The sequence below is a fragment of the Sorex araneus genome, chromosome 5 (genome assembly GCF_027595985.1).
Source record: "Sorex araneus isolate mSorAra2 chromosome 5, mSorAra2.pri, whole genome shotgun sequence".
Lineage (NCBI taxonomy): Eukaryota > Metazoa > Chordata > Mammalia > Eulipotyphla > Soricidae > Sorex > Sorex araneus.
In genome coordinates this window covers 119443820-119464272 of record NC_073306.1, presented here as the reverse complement: position 1 = coordinate 119464272, position 20453 = coordinate 119443820, and the positions used below count along the sequence as shown (strand labels likewise).

Below are 20453 nucleotides of genomic sequence, written 5' to 3'. Positions count from 1 at the left end.
ACAATTCTTTTGGCTTTTTTTTTTTGGGGGGGACGTCATATCCAATGATGCTCAGGAATTACTCCTGGTGGTACTCAGGGGAACCATATGAGATGCCTGGGATTGAACCCCAGTCAGCTGAGTGCAAGGCAATTGCTCTACCCGCTGTACTATCACTCTGGCTCCTCTAAAACAATTTTTAAATGCAAGAACAAGGGCCAGATAGATAGTTCAATAGATTCGAGAATATCCTTTGTAAGTAGGAGGCTCAGGTTTTGATCCCTAGCACTGCGTGATCCCCATAACAGCATCAAGAGACCTCTAAGCACAAAAAGCAGAAGTAACCCCCAAGCACCACTCAAAAAACTATTTTAAAAAGCAAATGTTAGAACAAGCACCCAGATAGTTCATTATCACAGATCCTAGAGACCTTGAGAGAAGAGGCCTAAAAGCACCACATATCATTTTCCCCAATCTCCAAAGACAAACTACTAGTTCCACCTTTAAATTTAATGTTTTCTACCTTGCTACCCCAAATTAAAAAAAGAAACCATGAAGAGTTGGTTTTGTTTTTATATTTTTCTTTTTTGGTGCTAGGAATCAAACCCAGAATCTCACAGTTGCAAGACATGTGTTCTACCACTGAGTTTACCCTGACTCCAAAGTTGGGAAAACATTTTGTTGTTGTTGCTGTTGTTGTTCTGGAGTCACAACTGGCAGTGCTCAGGGGCTACTCCTGGCACAATGCTCATGTGCCACTCCCAAGTTTGGTGTTCAAGTGCAATACCTGGCAGTTCTTGGGGGACCATAAGCAATGCCAGGGATTGAGCGTGGGCCTCCTGCATATAAAGCATGTGCTTCCGGTCTGTTTAGTTACTCTCTGGCCTCTAAAATAGAGATCAGATAGAAACATAAAGATGGAGATAACAGGACAGTCCTTCAAAAACTAGAAATTGAGCTTCCATATGACCCCGCAATACCACTTCTGGAAATATATCCCGAGGATGCAAAAAAGCACAGTAGAAATGACATCTGTATCTATATGTTCATTGCAGCACTGTTCACAATAGCCAAATTCTGGAAACAACCTGAGTGCCCTAGAACAGATGCCTGGTTGAAGAAACTTTGGTACATCTACACAGTGGAATACTATGTAGCTGTTAGGAGAGATGAAGTCATGAAATTAGCTTACAAATGTATAGACATGGAGAGTATCATCTAAGTGAAATGAGTCAGAAAGAGAGGGACAGACATAAAAGGACTGCACTCATTTGTAGAGTATAGAATAACGTTAACACGAGGCTGACATCCTAGGACAGTAGATACAAAGGTCAGGAGGATTGCCCCATAGCTGGAAGCCTGCTTCATGAGTGGAGGGGAGAAGGCAGCTGGAACAGAGAAGGAATCACTAAGAAAATGATGGCTGGAGGAATCAGTCAGGATGGGAGATGTGTGCCGAAAGTGGATAATGGATCAAACATGATGACCTCTCAATGTCTGTGTTGCAAGCCATAATGCCCAAAAGTAGAGAGATTATTGGGAATATTATCTGCCATGGAGACAGGGAGATGGTGGAAAAGGGGGGATATACTGGGGATACTGGTGGTGGGGAATGTGCACTGGTGTTTGATCACTGTGTGATTATAACCCAAACATGAAAGCTTGTACTATCTCACAGTGATTAAATACAATAAAAAACATTAAAAAATAAAAGATGGAGATAACAGGGGGCTGGAGTGATAGCACAGCTGGTAGGGCTTTTGCCTTGCACATGGCCAACTGGAGTTCATTTTCCAGAATCCCATGTGGTCCCCCGAGCACCGCAGAGCCAGGAGTAACCCCTGAGCATCGCTGGGTATGACCCAAAAAGCAAAAAAAAAAAAAAAAAAATGGAGGTAGCATATAAACTAGTTTTCCTTTTAGCCATGCAGGAGGAAAAAAAAAAAAAAAAACTATGGAGAACTCATGGAAAACTCCTTGGAAAATTTTAGACAGACTGGAATGAAACAAAGCATGGAGTTGGATTAGGTAGGGCATGGAGGCAGAAGAATGCTGAAGAATGCTGGAGTTGGGTGTGAAGACAAGCTAGCTAACTGCCCTGGCTAGAAATGAGGCAGTGGCAGAAGTGACTTGGACGAGAGAATGACTGGAAGCCTGCCCACCAGAACACGTGAAGGAAATCAGATCTGTTACAACTCCCACAGACACTAGGTTTCTAAACAAGGTAATGAAAAAAGACAGAGCAGGGCAGATCTTGGAAAGAATCAGTCTCTAGCTGCACAAATGAGGAGAGTGGGGCACAGTAGCATTCGGTGACTTGCTTGAGGTCTCCTAGTGAGTGGAAGAGCTGGGACCAGTGCCAGATACACAGCAAATCCGTTACTGAACAGGATCTGACATTCATGTGACGGACGGAGGGGTTGGGGGGAGGATTGGAAACACAAAATAGTCTCGTCATTCAGGTTTGTCCTGAATTAGGCCCAGCGTAGGATCATGCTGTAAAAAGGCCATGACAGGTAACAGCCAGGAAACTAAGTACAGATGGCTTAAGGATCATCTAAATAGGAAGGAAAAACCACTCTCAGATTTGGAAATAGACACATGGGTATAAAAGGAGAGCATCATAAGCCATAATCCTTGTTTTAAAAATGTCAAGAGGGAATACAGTGGGCAGGATGCTTGCCTTATATGTGGCAACCTGGCTGCAAAGTGCGGAGCCAAAATAAACCCTGAGCCCTGCAGACATGTAGCCAAAAACAAACAAATCCCAAAACAAACAAACAAACAAATGTCATCTACTGGGCAAGAGAGATGGTTCATGATTCTGAAAGTAAGCTCTGCAAGCAGGAAGCCTGGGTTTGAGCCCTGGTAGACCATGGTATGGTCTCTGAGAACCACCAGAAGCAGCTTCTGAGAACCATTAGGTATGGCTTATGGGAGGGGAAAAAGAATGTCATCATCTTCCCACCAGCATTTGACTTTGTGGAGCTCCCACAGAAAGATTAACCAGGGACTTCCATGAAAGATCCTTTACCTGACGTTCCAGTCCTATTTGCAGAACTTACAAAACCAAGGAGAATGTCTTAGAAATACCTATTAGCATGCCAGAGGGATAGTTCAATTGGTGGAGCACATGCTGTGCATACAGAAAGCCAGGGTTAGATCCCCAACACTTAGTCTCCCCAGTGTAACTGGAACTGACCCCAAGCTGGGAGCCTGGAATACTCCCTGAGCACCAATGGGTGCCCCAGCTGCCAGAAAAGCCCTGTAAGACCTGTGACCACACTAACTTTGGGTGTCTCAGACTTCATACCTATGATCAGATGACATGAAGAAATCAGGGAGACAAGCTGACTGATTACTATATCAATTGCACAGCGTTTATGAGAATGAGTCTGTCAAAATTTTGTTCACATTAAAGCATGAAATACTGAAGTATAAAGTATGAATGTTTAAATACACAGAAATGCAATTCAAATTAGGTTAAAAAAAAAATCAGGGACTGGAGCGATAGCACAGCGGATAGGGCATTTGCCTTGCACTCGGCCAACCTGGGTTCGAATCTCAGCATCCCATATGGTCCCCTGAGCACCGCCAGGTGTAATTCCTGAGTGCAAAGCCAGGAGTAACCCCTGTGCATCACCAGGTGTGACCCAAAAAGCAAAAAAAAAAAAAAAAAAAAAATCAAACCCCAGAAGTTTAGTCATGATTCTGAAAGCTAAATAATGACCACAACTGAGTTTAAGGAATAGTCCTGAGAAAGGGACAATGTGCAAATCTAGAGGGACATGTGTCTGAATAAAGAGAAAATAGATAAAACCTCAGCCTAAAAGACTAACCACCACCTTCCACGTTCCACGGAGAAGTCTTTGCCTTTGATTATAGAACCTTACTAAGCAATATGTACGCCAACAACATCAGTATCACAATACAACTAAAAATGTCACTTTCGAGAATCACGCCCAGCACTTCTTTAGTCACACACTCCTTCTCTATAATTTTTATATACATTCAAGTTCGAGAAGCCCTGGTGCAGTGTCCAATAGAGTAAAGGGGTACACATATAGGAAACTGTTGAACACATATAGGAAAATACAGAGGCAAAGTACCTATCACTTTCTGTATATCATATTTTTAGTTGGTGTTTTTGTCTTGTTTTGGGGCCACACCTGGCAAGGCACTGGGGTTACTTCCACCTCTGCACTCAGGAATTGTTCCATTGCTCAGGGGGATCATACGGGATACCAGGGACCACACATGGGTCAGCCACATACAAGGCAAGCACCCTATCTGCTGTACTCTGGTTCTGGCCCCTATTTGTATACCATATTTTATTATATACTGCTCAAACAAACCTCCAAAGTATTTTCACTATTGTAGCATTTTATACAGTACCTGGGAACCAAGAGGGCCAGACTCAGTAGCAGAGCTGGGAGCATGTACCAGAGGCCAAACCCAGGACTTTGCACATGCATAGCAATGTTCTCTACCACTTAAACTATCTCTTCCCAGGCCCATCTCAGAAAAAAAAAATCTTTTTAATTAATTTAATATTTACTAACAACCACTGGGGGCTGAAAATATAGCTCAGTGGCAGAGTTTCTACACTGCATGTACAGTTATGGGTATAATCCCCAGCACAACAGTGGGGGAAAAAAGAGAAAAAAAAAAAACAGCGTAATCTAAATGCCGGATCTATGTCACTTCCTGAAATAACACAACAAAGCTCTAGGACTTTCAAGCACAAGAAATAGAAAACAGTTTAGTTTTTCTGAAAACACCATAATGCTTAGATTTTATTCCATTTCTAACACTGAATCCAGAGCACTTCTCCAGAAGCCTCATTAATTCCTACAGGTTCCTGGGAGCATCATTAAATCCCCCAGGATCCCCAAGAAGCAGGTGCTTGGCAAACATCCAACCTCCAAATGAGATTCAGAGGATGTGGGCATAAAAATGCAGTTATTTTTCTCCTTGTCCTGCCAGTACATTTTCTCAGACCCAAACTCCCTCACTGAGGCCTCACAGCTGCAGCACACTCAGGCACTGCTCCGGGAAAGACAGGTCAGAGAGGTTGTTATCCCATCCCATAAGCACTAGGGATTCCAGCTGTGGAGAAATTTATCTGGTCAGAGTCAGGAAGATCTGGAAAGACAGAGATTTTAAGGTGGAGTCAACTGAGCAAGGAGAGAAGAAAAAGAGGAAGAGATAAATCTCCACTCTAAGCCCACACCCTCCATCCACTGCAGGGACAAAAACAAAGAGTGACCAAGGGATTCCTCCAAAAGACCTTTTTCTTTCTTGGTAAGAAAGCAAGAGTAGAGAGGACACTTAGGAAGAGAAACAAGACCAGAAGAATCCCTATGGCTCTTGGGGCTGGAGTGATAGCACAGCAGGTAGGACGTTTGCCTTGCATGCAGCTGACTTGGGTTCAAATCCCAGCATCCCATATGGTCCCCTGAGCACCGCCAGCGTTGATTCCTGAGTGCATGAGCCAGGAGTGACCCCTGTGCATTGCTGGGTGTGACCCAAAAAGCACAAAAAAAAAAGAAAAAGAATCCCTATGGCTCTTTTTCTCCCATTATGGAAATAAAGCAGGAAAAAAAACAGTATCTATCCAAACAGAATCTTAGAGTGGGGCTGGAGAGAGTATGGCGCTAAAACCCTGCCAGAAGTAATCAATGAGCACAGAGCCAAGAATAAGCTCTGAGCAACAGTGGGTGTGACAGCCCCCCTAAAAGAAAACGCTCAAAAAATTTTTTTTAAATAATCTTCTAGTAAACAGCACGACTGGAGGTACAAGGGGTTAAAGGTGCTTGCTTACACGCAGTTAATTCAATCTAATTTCTCTCAGTTTCTAATTCAATCCCTGGCACCCCACATGGTCCCCCAAGTATAGCCAGAAGTGATCCCAGAGCACAGAGCCAAGTGAGCCCTGAAACATTGGGCGTGACCCCAAAACCAAAATAATCTAATGTGGGGGGGCTGGAAGGGGGGTGCTGAAGGAGTAGTCAAGCAGGCAAGAACTTGAGGCTACTTCCAACACACCAACAGCCAAAGGAAGAAATGGGAAAATCTCTACACCGGTCAGCAAGCAAAACAGTATCATCCGAAGGGAGTCAGAACGCCCCCCCCAAAAAAAAGAGCCCCAGGATAGGACAAGCCAAGAATAAGAGTTCCCCTTAGCGGGGCTGGAGCGATAGCACAGTGGGTAGGGCGTTTGCCTTGCACGCGGCCGACCCGGGTTCGAATCCCAGCATCCCATATGGTCCCTTGAGCACCGCCAGGAGTAATTCCTGAGTGCATGAGCCAGGAATGACTCCTGCGCATTGCCAGGTGTGACCCAAAAAGCAAAAAAAAAAAAAAAAAAAAAAAAGAGTTCCCCTTAGCAATAAATAAATAAATAAATAAAAATAAAAAGTAGAAAGACAAAAGATAAAGTGGAGACTGGACTATAACAAAAGATAAAAAGCAGAGGCTGGGATAGAGTGGCTTCAGTGGCAGAGCACAGGATTATCTATGAGTCCCTGGGTTCAATCCCCTGACATGCACCCCACACCCCACAAAAGGGTAGGCTTCAAAAAGCCCCTTGGGAGATTCAGTCAGTAGGAAGTGTGCTAAGAAAACAACTGCCAAAAAGAAAAAGTGTTGGGTCAAAGGAAGATAAGCATTCACTAGAGGAACGCAGAGGAAATGGCCCATTGAACAGAGGGAACACCTAAGGGGATATGTGCGACCAGGAGGAAAGAAAATGTCAATGAGGGCAGCAGAGAGGCTCAAAAGACTGAAAACACTTCAGGATACACCACAAGCAGATGAAAGCTCTGAAAGGCCAACGCAGGCTCAACTTAAGAAGTATCCCGAATGGTAGGTACATCATGTGCCGCATGTGAATGAGGCCCTGAGTTCTATCCCCAGAGACACAGATACACGGACGCCGACGGACATACAGACCACACACACACCTGATCCCAGGGAATTCGGGTTTGATACCCTCCACCACAGATGGTCCCCCAAGTCCACCAGGAATGCTCCCTGAGTGCAAGGCCAGAAATAAACCGCAAAAGAAAAAGTAGCTACACCCCAAGAACTATGTACCCAAAAGAGTAACAGTCTGTTATAAAAATGGGTCTGCCACAGCAGTAGTTTGACTGGGGCACTCGTGAAAAGGGTGCACCCCAAGCACAGATATTGGAAAAGGCAGTGGATTCTCTTGTCTATGAAACTGAAATTGTACCCCTACTTTATGATGGTGAACATAGAAAAATTTTAAGACTAAGAAAAGGGAATGGCCTATGAATTTAAAAAAAAAAAAAAGCATGGTGTCAGATTTGGGGTCTGGAAAACAGGATTCTTTCAAGGGCACTTAGACACATAAGTAACCCCGAACTTTCGTTTGAGATTGCAGAGACACGTTCTTGAGGTGAACCCCCAAATCAGAAAGGGAGCACTCAGATTGGAGGTTCGAAAAGGGAGTGTCCGCCCAGCATGGGGAGGCTGGGCAAAGAGGGATACGACCTCAACTCTGGGAGGTGCGGGGGAGGCTTGGAAACTGAGGCACAACCCCAGGACTGGAACCACAGAAATGGGGGCACCTCCCATATATTTCAAAACTATAGAGAAAGGGGACACTCCCACAGCCGGGGGCCCAGAAAAGGGGTGTGCGCCTCTGAATAGAATAAAAGCGTCCATAAAAGAAAACGCATTTCCCAGTGAAAAGGACACAGCGGGCGCGGGCGGGGGAGCTCCCCGCGACCACGCAGCCCCGGCCCGAGCCTTCTGCCCCCCACCCCCCACCCGGCCAGCTCCGCGCCCCGGGCCCGCACCCTGCGGCCCAGCCCCCTCGGGCGGCGCCGATTGGCCGCCGCCGCCGCCACTCCCGCGGGCGGCCCTGGGGATTGGGCCCCGCTCGCACGCCCGCCACGCTCTCGGCAGCGGTCCCCGGGCCTCCCTCTCGGCCGGGCGAGCGGGGCCAGGCGGGGAGCGGGGCCGAGCGGGGCACCGAGCAGCGGCGCAGTCCGGCACCGTCCCCGCCCGCACGGAGCGCGCGCGCGCGGCGCGGGCCCGACCCCACCTCGCCCCCGCCGGCCGGCGGCGCCTCGCCGCGCCGCGCCTCGCCGCGAGCTCACCTCACAGCCCCGCTCCGGCGGCGCCGCTCCAGGACCAACCGACAGAAGGACTCTGCGTGCTGCGCACCACGTGACCCCCGGGGACGCGCCCAGCGTCTCCCCCGCGCCCTCCCCACACACACGCACCCTCGCCACCACCGAGTGACGCAGCGCCCCAACGGCCCCGCCCCCCAGGGCCCGCCCCTCCCGGTCACCCTGGCGACCACGCGGGCGGGCCACGCCCACTGCGCTGACGCGCGGGAACCCAGCGGGCGCCCGGGTCCGGGAGCGCGGGGCCGCCGCGGCACCCACGCCCGCGGGGGTCGCTCGCAGCCCGAGGCCGGCCGCCGCCCGGGCCCTGCTCGCTCCGCCTCCTCCGTGCCCCGCGTGGGCTCTCACGGCTCGCCGGGCCACTGCCAACCCTCCCGTAACGGGCCACCAGCGCGTCTCTCACCACACGACGGCGGGCCCCTCCACCCCCTTCTCCTCGCCGCCTCCAATCCATTCGTCCCGCAGAGGCAGTGAGGGCTCTTTAGGGTCTCCGTCCCTCACGGTTCTCCGGGTTAAAATCGAAATCTGCACTGTAAACTCTAGACCCGGCTCTTCAAAAGCTAACCTGCCTCTCCTCCGCTCACGCACCCGCCTTCGCGATCTTCTCCGCGTCTTTCGAGTCCTGCAACCGGGCTCTAACCGCCTCAGGGACTTTGCACTCACTCGCTCCTCCACTTTGCCTCCTTAATTCCTAGGAAGGAATTCTAGTTGCTGAGGAGCTATTCTGTGCACCTGGGGATCAAGGGCGAAGTTGGAGCCACCCCAGAAGGGTCTAAATGTTTCTCGAGCTGGGACCTCGTCAGTGTCCCGAAGAAATACTAAACACTTAAGAGGATAATAATGACTCTACATTGGAAAGACAGGACAACTAGATTGCACTTCTTAAAGTGTAAATCTAATTATCATTGCCCCATTTTAAATCTTTCTCTTCAGGGGCTAGAGAGATAGTGCGTGCAACGGGTAGGGTGCTTGCCTTGCACACCCTGGTTCCATATCCAGCATCCCAGACGGTCCCTCAGGAGTGCCTGGAGTAATTCCTAGTTGCAGAGCCAGGAGTCCTGAGCATCACCAGGTGTGGCCCAAAAACAAGAAACAAAAACAAAAATCTTTCCCTTCATCCCGGCTCTCCTAGAGTTCAGCAGCTTCTATGACTCTTTACTAGCTCTTTCCAGCTGCAGATCCATCAAACATACTGTTGCTTATTTGCAAACGACTCTGTTATTCTGTCGGTTTCAATTTGTAATATACTCAGTAAGATCCTTTTTTTCTCTTTTTCTTTTTTTCCCATTGTTTATTTTGGGTCTACATCTGGTGGTGCTCAGGGGTTACTCCTGGCTCTATGTTCTGGGCTGACTCTTGAGGGAACTCTGGAAACCATAAGGGGTGCCCGGGAAGGAACTCAGGTTGTCCCTGTGCGAGACAAGCACATTATGGCTGTACCATTGTTCTGGCCTCCAGAGACTTCTTTTCTTTTCACTACATACTGACATACCTTTGCTTTATCAGTTCTTCATTTTCAACAGATCAGCATGGAGCCAAATATTTAATTCTCTTAGTTGCATTTGTCTATTTCCCAAATTAGAGATAGGGAATAGGTTCTATCTATTGAATTGTTAAAATGTGCCAAACAGCAGCTGGGCGATAGCACAGCAGGTAGGGCGTTTGCCTTGCACGCGGCCGACCCAGGTTCGATTCCCAGCATCCCATATGGTCCCCTGAGCACAGCCAGGAGTAATTCCTGAGTGCAGAGCCAGGAGTAACCCCTGTGCATCGCCAGGTGTGACCCAAAGAGCAAAAAAAAAAAACTTACAGAAATATGGCTTGCCACATTCTGAACTGGGCACACCCTCTGCCAGTGACAGAACTTGAGTTTTGCAAAGTTTGTCTAGTTTTGCAAAGATTTAAAGCCCAGGTTTTTGAACTGATACATAATGAATGGCTGCTGAAGAAATACTTGTTAAGGCTTCAAAGAGAGCTCTTATACTTGATATATTGCTATCATGTACAAGGTCCTGAGTTTGATCTCTAACATGACATGTCCCATCCCACATTAGTAGGGTGTAGTCTTAGTGGCATCTGAGTAGCCCCCATAAAATATGTTTGGAGCACCAGTAATTCTCAACCAACCAGGCCAGTTGAATGAAAGAGCCTGAGGAGTTGTTGCTGTTAGGGTCTCATGGTGCCAAGATTACCTGGGCCACCCCAGTGGTGCTCAAGGACCTCCAGGGCTGCCCCTAGCTAAGCTCAGGGAACCATGTGGTGCAGCAGATCAAATGAAGATCAAGTGCATGCTAACCATACATAGCAGGTATACAATTTCCCAGTCTCCAAAATAATCTCTTATTTTTTGTTTATTTGGGCCACACCTGGCAATGCTCAGGGGTTACTTCTGGCTCTGCACTCAGAATTAATCCACACTCAGGTGTTCATTGAACCATATAGGATGTTGAAGTACAAACCTGGTCAGCCAAGTGGGTAACGCAAGTGCCCTACCCACTGTACTATCTCTCCAGCACCAAGTGAGATGTGTGTGGGCACTCAGGTTACTCTCAGCTAAGACTGTGAGCTCCCAGCAAGCATGTATGCAAATAAAAGTCATGTAGACCTTGATAAGCATCATAGTCAAAAGCTTGCAAGAGGGGCTAGAGCAATAGCACAGCAGATAGGGCATTTGCCTTGCATACAGCCAACCCGGGTTCAATTCCCAGCATCCCATATGGTCCCCTGAGCACCACCAGGAGTAATTCCTGAGTGCAGAGCCAGGAGTAACCCCTGTGTATTGCCAGGTGTGACCCAAAAAGAAAAAAAAAAAAGCATGCAAGGACTACAGCCTGATATGTGAGCCCCCACTGTGCATCAGAGCTAAAATTGTGCAAGAACCACAGCCAGCTTGCAATAGGGACAACCCCTCATGATCGCAGAACAGGAAAATTTCCCTTGGATAAAGAGAAGCAGAACTAAGAGAGACAAAACATTCAATTAGGAAACTGATCTTTCTCAATCCTTATCCTTTAAAGCTTGATGCTCTCTCCTTACACAGCCCCAAGGCATTTGCAATGAGACATTTCTTTCTTCTGTCCAGAGAGAAAAGAAAATGAACACAGAAAAGCAAATCCCTAGCAGTGACTCAAACCCAAAGACTTCGTGGTACTCAGAATATAAGCAAACTTGAGTCTGTGAGTGTCCAAAGCAGGAACTAGGTCTGATCTGCAGCACAAGGCTGAATGTGAGAACTCAGGAAGCCAGAAACCACACTCAGGGCAGTATCTGAGAGCTCCAAGCAGCGCCACAAGGCACCAGAGGCCCAGAGCGGGGCAGGCAGAATCTTGGCCAGGGCTGAGTCGCTGGAGTCTGGACCTGGGTTCTCCAAGCCTTAGCTGGTCTTCCAGTGAGGGGAAGGAGAGTTAAGTAGGAATCCAAATGTGTTTCCTGCATTTTGCAAGACTTTGAGAGCAAAAGAAAGCAGAAAATTGAACAGTGTCTGTTTCAAGCCCCTAAAAAGAGGAATAAAATCCACATGAATCACTTCAAGGGCAGAGACTATGTTTTGTTTTTCGTTTGTCCCTTGGGAGCCCCAGTACCTAGCACCATTTCCTATAATTTAAGCATATCTAATTCATGGTGTGTGTGTGTGCATTGAAACTCACTCCAGCCCAGAGATTAAAAAAAAAAAAAGGGTGGAGTTTAGCCTGGGGGACTAAGAATGAAAGTTATAAAGAAGACATAAAGAGGACTATTAAACTGTCTTTAGGGGCTAAAGATATTGTTCAGGGGTTAAGACACTTTCTATGCTCAGAGGTCACTCCTAGGGAGCTAAGGGGACCATACAGGGTGTTGAATATCAAACCTGGGTCTGCTGAATGCAAAGCAAGCATTTTACCCACTGCACTAGCACACTGCCCCACTTCATTGGCTCTTAATCTGGGGTTCCTGCCTGCAAAGCATGCTCTTCGGTCCTTTGAACTATCTCCCTCACCCTTACTCTGTGTCTTGGATTTGGGACGTTATTTGTTTTGGGTTTTTTTTTTGAGCCACACCCTGTGGTTCTCAACAGCTACTCCTGGCTCATTGCTCTTTGAGTCTCCCCTGGAAAATGCTCAGGGAACTATGTGGCGCCAGGAATCCAACTTTGGTCTCTGCATACAAAATAGACTCACCACCAACCCATTGTCTGACTCCCTCACCCCCAACTTGGTTTCATTTATTCATTTTTAGTGAAACTACACCAGGTGGTGCTCAGGGCTTAATCCTGGTTCTGCATTCAGCAATCACCCCTGATCCTTTGGGGCACTGCAAATCAAAGTTGTGTTGGCTGCATGCAAGGCAATCACCCTACCTTTGTATTATCCAGGTCCCCCATCCTGTTTTGTTTTGTTTTGTTTTGTTCCCTCAGTGTCAGGAGCTTCACTGAAAAAGGAGGAAGCCAGCCCCGCCACCTCCTTCTCTCCCAGGTGTCAGTGACCAGAGCCTCTGGGTCCAACAATCCCTGTATCCCACAGTCCGAAAGAACCTTCCTGATTCTTTTTTGAAAAGATACATTAAGGGGTCGGGGACTGGAGAGATAGCACAGCGGGTAGGGCGTTTGCCTTGCACGCGGTCGACCCGTGTTCAAATCCCAGCATCCCATATGGTCCCCTGAGCATTGCCAGGAGTAATTCCTGATTGCGTGAGCCAGGAGTAAATATGCATATATATATTTCCCTCTATGATTGGTTGTCTACTATCTGAACCCCATCAAATATGGTGTGGTAATTATGGAGAATGGGTAGGGAGTGTCTTATGATGTGTCACGCAGCTGCCTTCGCAGTCCAGGAATATGTTCACTCATATGTGAGGCTCTGCCTGAACATGTGGAAAACGGCCTGGAGTGTGGTTGAAGTTGTGTTGTGGAGGTTGGCTGTTGGGGACCCTTGGGCAGGGAGGTCTCTCACCCACCCCCCTCTGGGGTGCCCCAAGTGAAAACAGCCTGACCCTTCTTCTTTAGGAAAATAACAACAACAAAAACACAGGGAGGGTATGGGTCAGAGTGATAGTACAGCGGGTAGGGCATTTGCCTTGCATGTGGCCTACCCGAGTTCAATCCCCAGCATTCCATATGGTCCCCTGAGCACCGCCAGGGGTAATTCCTGAGTGCAGAGCCAGGAGTAACCCCTGTGCATCGCCAGGTGTGACCCAAAAAAGGAAAAAAAAAAAAAAAAACCCAAAAAAAAAGAAAAGATACATTTAGGGGCCAGAGCGATAGTACAGTGGGTAGGGTATGAGGCTGACCCGGCATGACGCTGACCCTGCATGAGGCTGATCCAAGTTCAATTCCTGGCAACCCATATGGTCCCCCAAACACTGCCAGGAATAATTTCTGAGTGTAGAGCTAGGAGTAACCCTTGACCATTGCCAGATGTTAACCAAAAAGAAAGATATATTAAAATTATTATATTAAAATGATACTGATTTTGGGGCTGGAGCAATAGTACAGCGGGTAGGGCGTTTGCCTTGCACGCGGCTGACCCAGGTTCGATTCCCAGCATCCCATATGGTACTCTGAGCACTGCCGGGGTGATTCCTGAGAGCAGAGCCAGGAGTAACCCCTGTGTATTGCCAGGTGTGACCCAAAAAGCAAAAAAAAAAAAATGATCCTTATTTTATCTTGTTTGTTTTTTATAGGCCACACCTGGCAATGCTCGGGGATTACTCTTGGCTCTGCACTCCTGGCAATGTTCAGGGGAGCATATGGGATGCTAGGGGTCGAACCCAGTTTGGCCTCATGCAAAGCAAGTGACTTACAACTATGCTATCCCTCCAGCCCCAAAATGATCCTGATTTTAATGTAGAGAAAAATACCCTAATATGTAAAAGATACATCATTACAGAAAATGTAAATTCAACAACATAAAAAAGATACCCCATCCATGATGTATAGATATAAAAGGATATATCTATGTATAAATATAGATATATTCTTTATATGGGTTATATGGAAATGAAAAGGGACATGGAGACTAAGAATAATTTAGGGTGTTTGCCTTCCATGAGCTGACCCGGTTCCTTGTTGACAAAAACAAGTCATTCATTTTGTTTCTGATGTATATAAGGACTGGATCAATAGTACATCGGGTAGGGCATTTGCCTCAGTCCCTCTCAGAGAGCCCGGCAGGATACCTAGAGTATCCCGCCTGCATGGCAGAGCCTGGCAAGCTAGTGAAAACAGTAACAAGTCTCATAATGGAGATGTTACTGGTGCCTGCTGGAGCAAATCTATGAACAACTGGAGGACAGTGGACAGTGCTACAATGTATATGAACAATGTTGTAATAAGTAACCCACTAGCTGATAATAATTAACAATGTTTCTAATTGTTATAAACTGTGATTGAGTAAACAATAAATAGTAAACTCAAAAAAAGGAGGGAACCTGAGATGTAGAACACATGTCAGACTGTGAATTCCATGTGGGTAGGGGGGGAACCTTCCCTCCTCAAATGTGCTTCTGTTAATGCAAGCTATGTGCAAACACATAGCTATGATTGAGTATATCAGCATAATTATGTTCTTTTAAGGTTAGAAAAAACGATGGGGGCTTGGAAATGGCGAAGAATGTGATAATTGAAGCCTCAACAGCTTACATTTCTCTGGACTTCTCCCTGCTGACTCATAGACCCAAAGGCTCTCCTTTTTCTCCCTTGCCCACATTCTTGCGCTTTAAATCTCACCTCTTTGACTTCATCTTACCCAAGCCAGCCCACAGTTCCCTCAGACTTCTAAAAGTATCTGAAGTCCAATCTAGACTGACAACTAAGAAGAAACAGGTTCTTTCATATTTTATTCCAGTCATTCTGGTTTATTTTTGCTTGTTTATTTGCATGTTTCTTTGGCTTTTTTGGCAATGCTCAGAGCTTATTCCTGGCTCTGCACTCAGGAATTACTCCTGGCAGTGCTTGTAGACCGTATGGGAAGCCAGGGATTGAACCTTGTTGGCAGTGTGCAAGGCAAACACCCTACCTGCTGTACTATTGCTCCAGCTTGAAAATAGGACTTTGGATCAAAGATGACAACACCATTTATTCTGTGTTTTCACTTCATCTGGGGAGAACCTAATTCCCAGGAGGTTAAACTAGACATTAATTATTTTGGTTGCCTTTTTGAGTTGGAATTTACATTTTTATTTATTTGTTTCGTGTTTTTGAACCATAGTCTGCAGTGCTCAGGGATTACTCCTGGTTCTGCACAGGGATTACTCTTCATGGTACTTAGGGGACTATATGGAGTGCCAGGGATCAAATCCCGGTAGGCCATGTGCTTACCCATTCTATTACACACTGTATTGTTGCTCTGGCCCTAGAATTTGAATTTATTTATTTATTTATTGGGTTTTTTTTGGGGGGGGTCACACCTGGCGATGCACAGGGGTTACTCCTGGCTCTTCACTCAGGAATTACCCCTGGCGGTGCTCAGGGGACCATATGGGTTGCTGGGATTAGAACCCGGGTTGGCCGCGCGTGCAAGGCAGCAAGGCAAACGCCCTACCCGCTGTGCTATCGCTCCAGCCCCTAGAATTTGAATTTAAACCCAAGGGTGTAGGGAGAAATCTACCCTACTATCTAAACTCTAGAGTCAACAATCTCTCAATAATGATTTTGAAAGACCAGGATCTGAAGATACAAAGCAAAGACAGCATGGTGAATGAGGATAGGGGATGGAGATACAAATGTGGACATTTCCATATTTCAGTTTTTCTATTTAATGAACTGGCCTTCTTTCTTTTTTTTTTCTTTTTGGGTCACACCCAGCGATGCTCAGGGGTTACTCCTGGCTTTGCACTCAGGAATTACTCCTGGCGGTGCTTGGGGGACCATATGGGATGCCGGGGATCGAACCCGGGTTGGCCGAGTGCAAGGCAAACACCCTACCCGCTGTGCTATCGCTCCGGCCCCCCTTCTTTCTTTTTTTAAAAATTTTTATTTTATAATTTATTTCACAATATTTGATTACATTTAATATTCAAACACCAATCCCACCACCATTATACCTTCCCACTACCAAATTCAGGATGTTTCCATCCCAAGCCCCAATCCCTGTCCCAAAACACAAACAAAAGAATATATTTTTGAGGGGGCTGGAATGATAGCACAGCAGGTAGGGCATTTGCCTTGCACAAGGCCGACCTGGGTTCGAGTCCCAGCATCCTATATGGTCCCCTGAGCATTGCCAGGAGTAATTCCTGACTGCATGAGCCAGGAGTAACCTCTGTGCAACGCTGGGTGTGACCTAAAAACAAAACAAATCAAAAGAATATATTTTGTATTGTCTATTATGAAGAACTGCTGAACATTTTTACAAAAAAGTATTCATATAGGAAACAGTGTGAAGATTATTCTATTTTGGCAGGAGTCATTAAGACATTCTATAGGATATCACTAACATGTTGTCAAAGTTTGGGTGATGTGAGCTTTGATATACATGTCTGAAAATATGTAAATATGCATATATATATTTCTCTCTATGATTGGTTGTCTACTATCTGAACCCCATCAAATATGGTGTGGTAATTATGGAGAATGGGTAGGGAGTGTCTTATGATGTGTCACGCAGCTCAGAGGCTACTCCCTGCCCTGTGCTTAAGGATCACTCCCAGAGGTGCCTGGAGGCCATCCACGCACTCAGCTTATTCAGCTAGATCGAACTCCCCTCAAAAAAAATTTTTTTTAAGTTCTCTCTAGGGGCTGGAGCAATAGCACAGTGGGTAGGGTATTTGCCTTACACGAGGGCAACCCAAGTTCGATTCCCAGCATCCCATATGGTCCCCTGAGCACCACCAGGGGTAATTCCTGAGTGCAGAGCCAGGAGTAACCCCTGTGACCCAAAAAGAAAAAAAAGTTCTCTCTAATGTTTTCTTTGTATTGTCATTTCAACAGTAACAACAAGTGTTCTTTTCAAAACACTCCAAGGGCAAGAGAAATAGCTCAAAGGGCTAGAGCACATCCCTTCTAGGCACAAGGTCCTGAGTTCAATGCCAGCACCACCACTATGCTTAACACCACTGGATGTAGCCTGGGTGGCCCCCAGTGTTGCTGACCAGGGACCACTCTTGGCAGTCTGGACACTGAACTAGGATTGTCTGCATGCAAAGTAAACACTTTAAACTTAGTCCTATCTCTCCAGCACCAAGCACCAACTTTTTAAAGGTTTTATTAATTTTTTTAAATTATTATTAGTTTTTTGGGTCAAACCCGGCAATGCTCAGGGGTTACTCCTGGCTCTGCACTAAGGAATTATTCCTGGTGGTGCTCAGGAAACCATATGGGATGCCAGGGACCGAACCTGGGTTGACCGCATGCAAGGCAAATGCCCTACCCACTGTACTATGACTCTGGCCCCTATTTATTTACTTTTATTCCTTTCCTTCATTGTTGATGGTGGATGACCAGGTGCTGTACACATACTTGACTGTAGTGGTCGCACATTTTAGGGATTTTTGTTTGGTGGGTCACTTCTGGCAGTGTGCAGGGCTCAGCACTCAGGGGTCAATCCTGGTGGGGCTTAGGGGACCAGATGGAATGCTGGGGATTGAGCCCCTGTCGGTCATTTGCAAGGTAAGCACCCTATTCATTGTACTCTCTCCAGCTCCTCATTTAATCTTTATAAAAGAATTTCAGGGTATACCCAAGATGTGCTTAGGGGCCTAAGGGCTATTCCTAGGCACACTAGGCCCAATGCTGGTTGGTTTATCAGTGCTGGGGACCACAAGGAAAGTAAACCTGGGGCCTCCAAATGCCAGGCATGCACTCCAGCCCCCCTGAGCTGACCCTGAAGTTTTTTTTACTATAATATCCCCTCTTTCCCAGCGGTGCCGCTGGGAAGAACAAGTAAAGAGAGGCTGCTAAAATCTCAGGCTGGAAAGAATGGAGACATTACTGGCGCCCGCTCAAGCAAATAGATGATCAAGGGGATGACAGTGATACAGTGAATGTCCCTTCAAAAAAACAAAAAAAATTGGGGGCCAGAGCAATAGTACAGAGGGTCGGGTGCTCGCCTTCTACGTGGCTGACCCAGGGTTCAATTCCCAGAATTCCATACAGTCCCCTGAGCACCATCAGGAGTGATGCTTGAGTTCAGAGCCAGGAATAATGCCTGAGCATCAATGGATATGGTCAAAAACAAAAACAAAAATTCAATGCCCTGCAGATGACTGGTTACCTTAAAACAAAGAAAAAACTGATCTGCTGCACTGTAGATATATGCATGATGCAGACTGCCAACAAGGAGACCTATTCATCCACAAAAGTACTGGGTATTGTGCCCACTCTTCCAGCACATATGCTACAATTGGAACAATACAGAGATGATTAGTATGCCCCCTTGCCTACATATGACATGCGATTAGCGAAGAATTCTGTATTTTTAACATAAAAATATCTTGTATATTTAACAATTGGCTTCTACACTGGTATGAGCCTACTTCAGCACATCAGAGCTACTGTTCTTAGCGGAGCACAGAGGATTTTTCACAGAGTAGCAGTTGTCTATCTCTCCTATGGAATCTCTTGACTCTTCAACTCACACAGCCCGCTTTCAAATGATACAGAATTCCTATCTTTGTGACAACACACTCTGTGCTTTATTGTCACTGGAAAATGTGCTCTGAGAAACTCCTTCATTTCTTCCTCATTCTGGCTTTCTAGTGATAGTCTCTGAAACAGCCCAAACAATTTAACAAACAGTTGTTAAACAAGTAACACATTCCAAGCTGGATGTGAGGATCTAGGGATAAAGATAAAGGAGAGTAGTCACTGTTTTTAGAGTCACTGATAGTCCTGCCATGAAGGCAAATGTCTAAGAAATGAAGTTGAATAGGAGGCTGGAGTGATGGGTAGGGCACTTGCCTTGCATGCAACCCTCGTGGGTTTGATCCCCGGCATTCCATATGGTACCCTGAACTCTGCTAGGAGTGATTCCTTAACGCAGAACCAGGAGTAACCCCTGAGCATTGCTGGGTGTGACCCCAAAACAAAAGAACAAATAAACCAAAAAAGTTGTGTCTAACAACTTTTAGGAGGGCTTTATGGAGTCTTAATAGGATGGGGAACAGGGCTGGAGCAATAGCACAGCGGATAGGGCGTTTGCCTTGCATGCGGCCGACCCGGGTTCGATTCCCAGCATCCCATATGGTCCCCTGAGCACTGCCAGGGGTGGTTCCTGAGTGCAGAGCCAGGAGTAACCCCTGTGCATCGCCAGATGTGACCCAAAAAGAAAAAAAAAAAAGGATGGGGAGCACCAAGATTAACTTTCTAGAGAAGAAATAAAACACAAATATGCATTTCCTAGGCATTTTGAGGTTTCTTGAACAGAATTCTAAAGTGGCGTAATATAGGGGCCTGGGAGGTGGCTCAGTGAGCTGGAGTGCATGCTTTGCATCTGGAGCCTGGGGTTTGATTTCTGGAATCCCATGGTCCCCCTAGCACCGATAACTATAGGCCTCCAAACAAAACCAAACAAATGGCAAAAAATAGATAAGGCTTCCTCGAATCTTCTGGGTTCCACAGACCATCAGTTGAAAACTCTATTGTATATCAGTACAGAAAAATCACCTGTGTACAAGTCATCAAAATAAATGAAAAGATTACAAACACCAAGTAAGTCAACAACTTGAGAAATGTTTGCAAATTTTTTATGCCTGTTGGTTATCAACAAATCATTCTGTTGGTAGATGAAAGAATGCCACAGAACTTGGTAGACCTGTTTCAATCAGCACAAACCCTGGAAAAGGGAGCAAAACTGAGAGATTGGGTGCTGACATAGCTATTCTGGGAATATCATGTCTCACTCAAGTGAGAGAAGAAATCCGGAGTTCTGACCTCCGTCGATGGTCAAAAATCAGGGATGCTGTCTCGTTTGCCAAGGGATCAAAAATCAGATGGGCTGGTCATGTAATGCGATTCAGAGACAACCGCTGGACTAGAGCTTTTACCGACTGGATTCCACGGGACGTCAGAAGACCTCGTGGCCGCCCACCAACTAGATGGTCAGATTTCTTTGTCAAATTTCTGAATGAATGATTTGAGGCTCTTCCTGTTCCTGGAGCAAGCAGATATCATTGGGCTGCACTAGCACACGACAGGGACAAATGGAGATGTTACTGGCGCCCGCTTGAGCAAATCGAAGATCAACGGGACTACAAGTGATACAAGTGACATGTCATAATTATGAAACTTTATTAGTGGCAAAATAGTATAAAGGTTAAAACATTGCCTAACATGTGGCTGCAGCTACTAGTCTGGTTCAAATTCCATGGCAAACATACTTTCTCCTCTTAGGGAGCACC

General features: G+C 46.4%; 1 protein-coding gene and 1 non-coding gene across 3 annotated transcripts in view; one reads left to right on the top strand and one right to left on the bottom strand.

The window, feature by feature from the left end:
- The window catches only part of PHF20 (PHD finger protein 20), a 120566-nt gene extending 112325 nt beyond the window's left edge, over positions 1 to 8241 (bottom strand). For both annotated transcript variants that reach the window (XM_055137629.1, XM_055137630.1), the window contains exon 1: positions 8109 to 8241. The gene's annotated coding sequence lies outside the window, so the exon portion shown is untranslated. The remainder of the gene's footprint in view (positions 1 to 8108) is intronic.
- A 10186-nt stretch (positions 8242 to 18427) lies between these two features.
- LOC129405291 (U6 spliceosomal RNA) lies at positions 18428 to 18534 on the top strand. The gene has a single exon (XR_008630468.1). It is a non-coding gene; the product is annotated as a U6 spliceosomal RNA (small nuclear RNA).
- The last annotated feature ends 1919 nt before the right edge of the window (positions 18535 to 20453 follow it).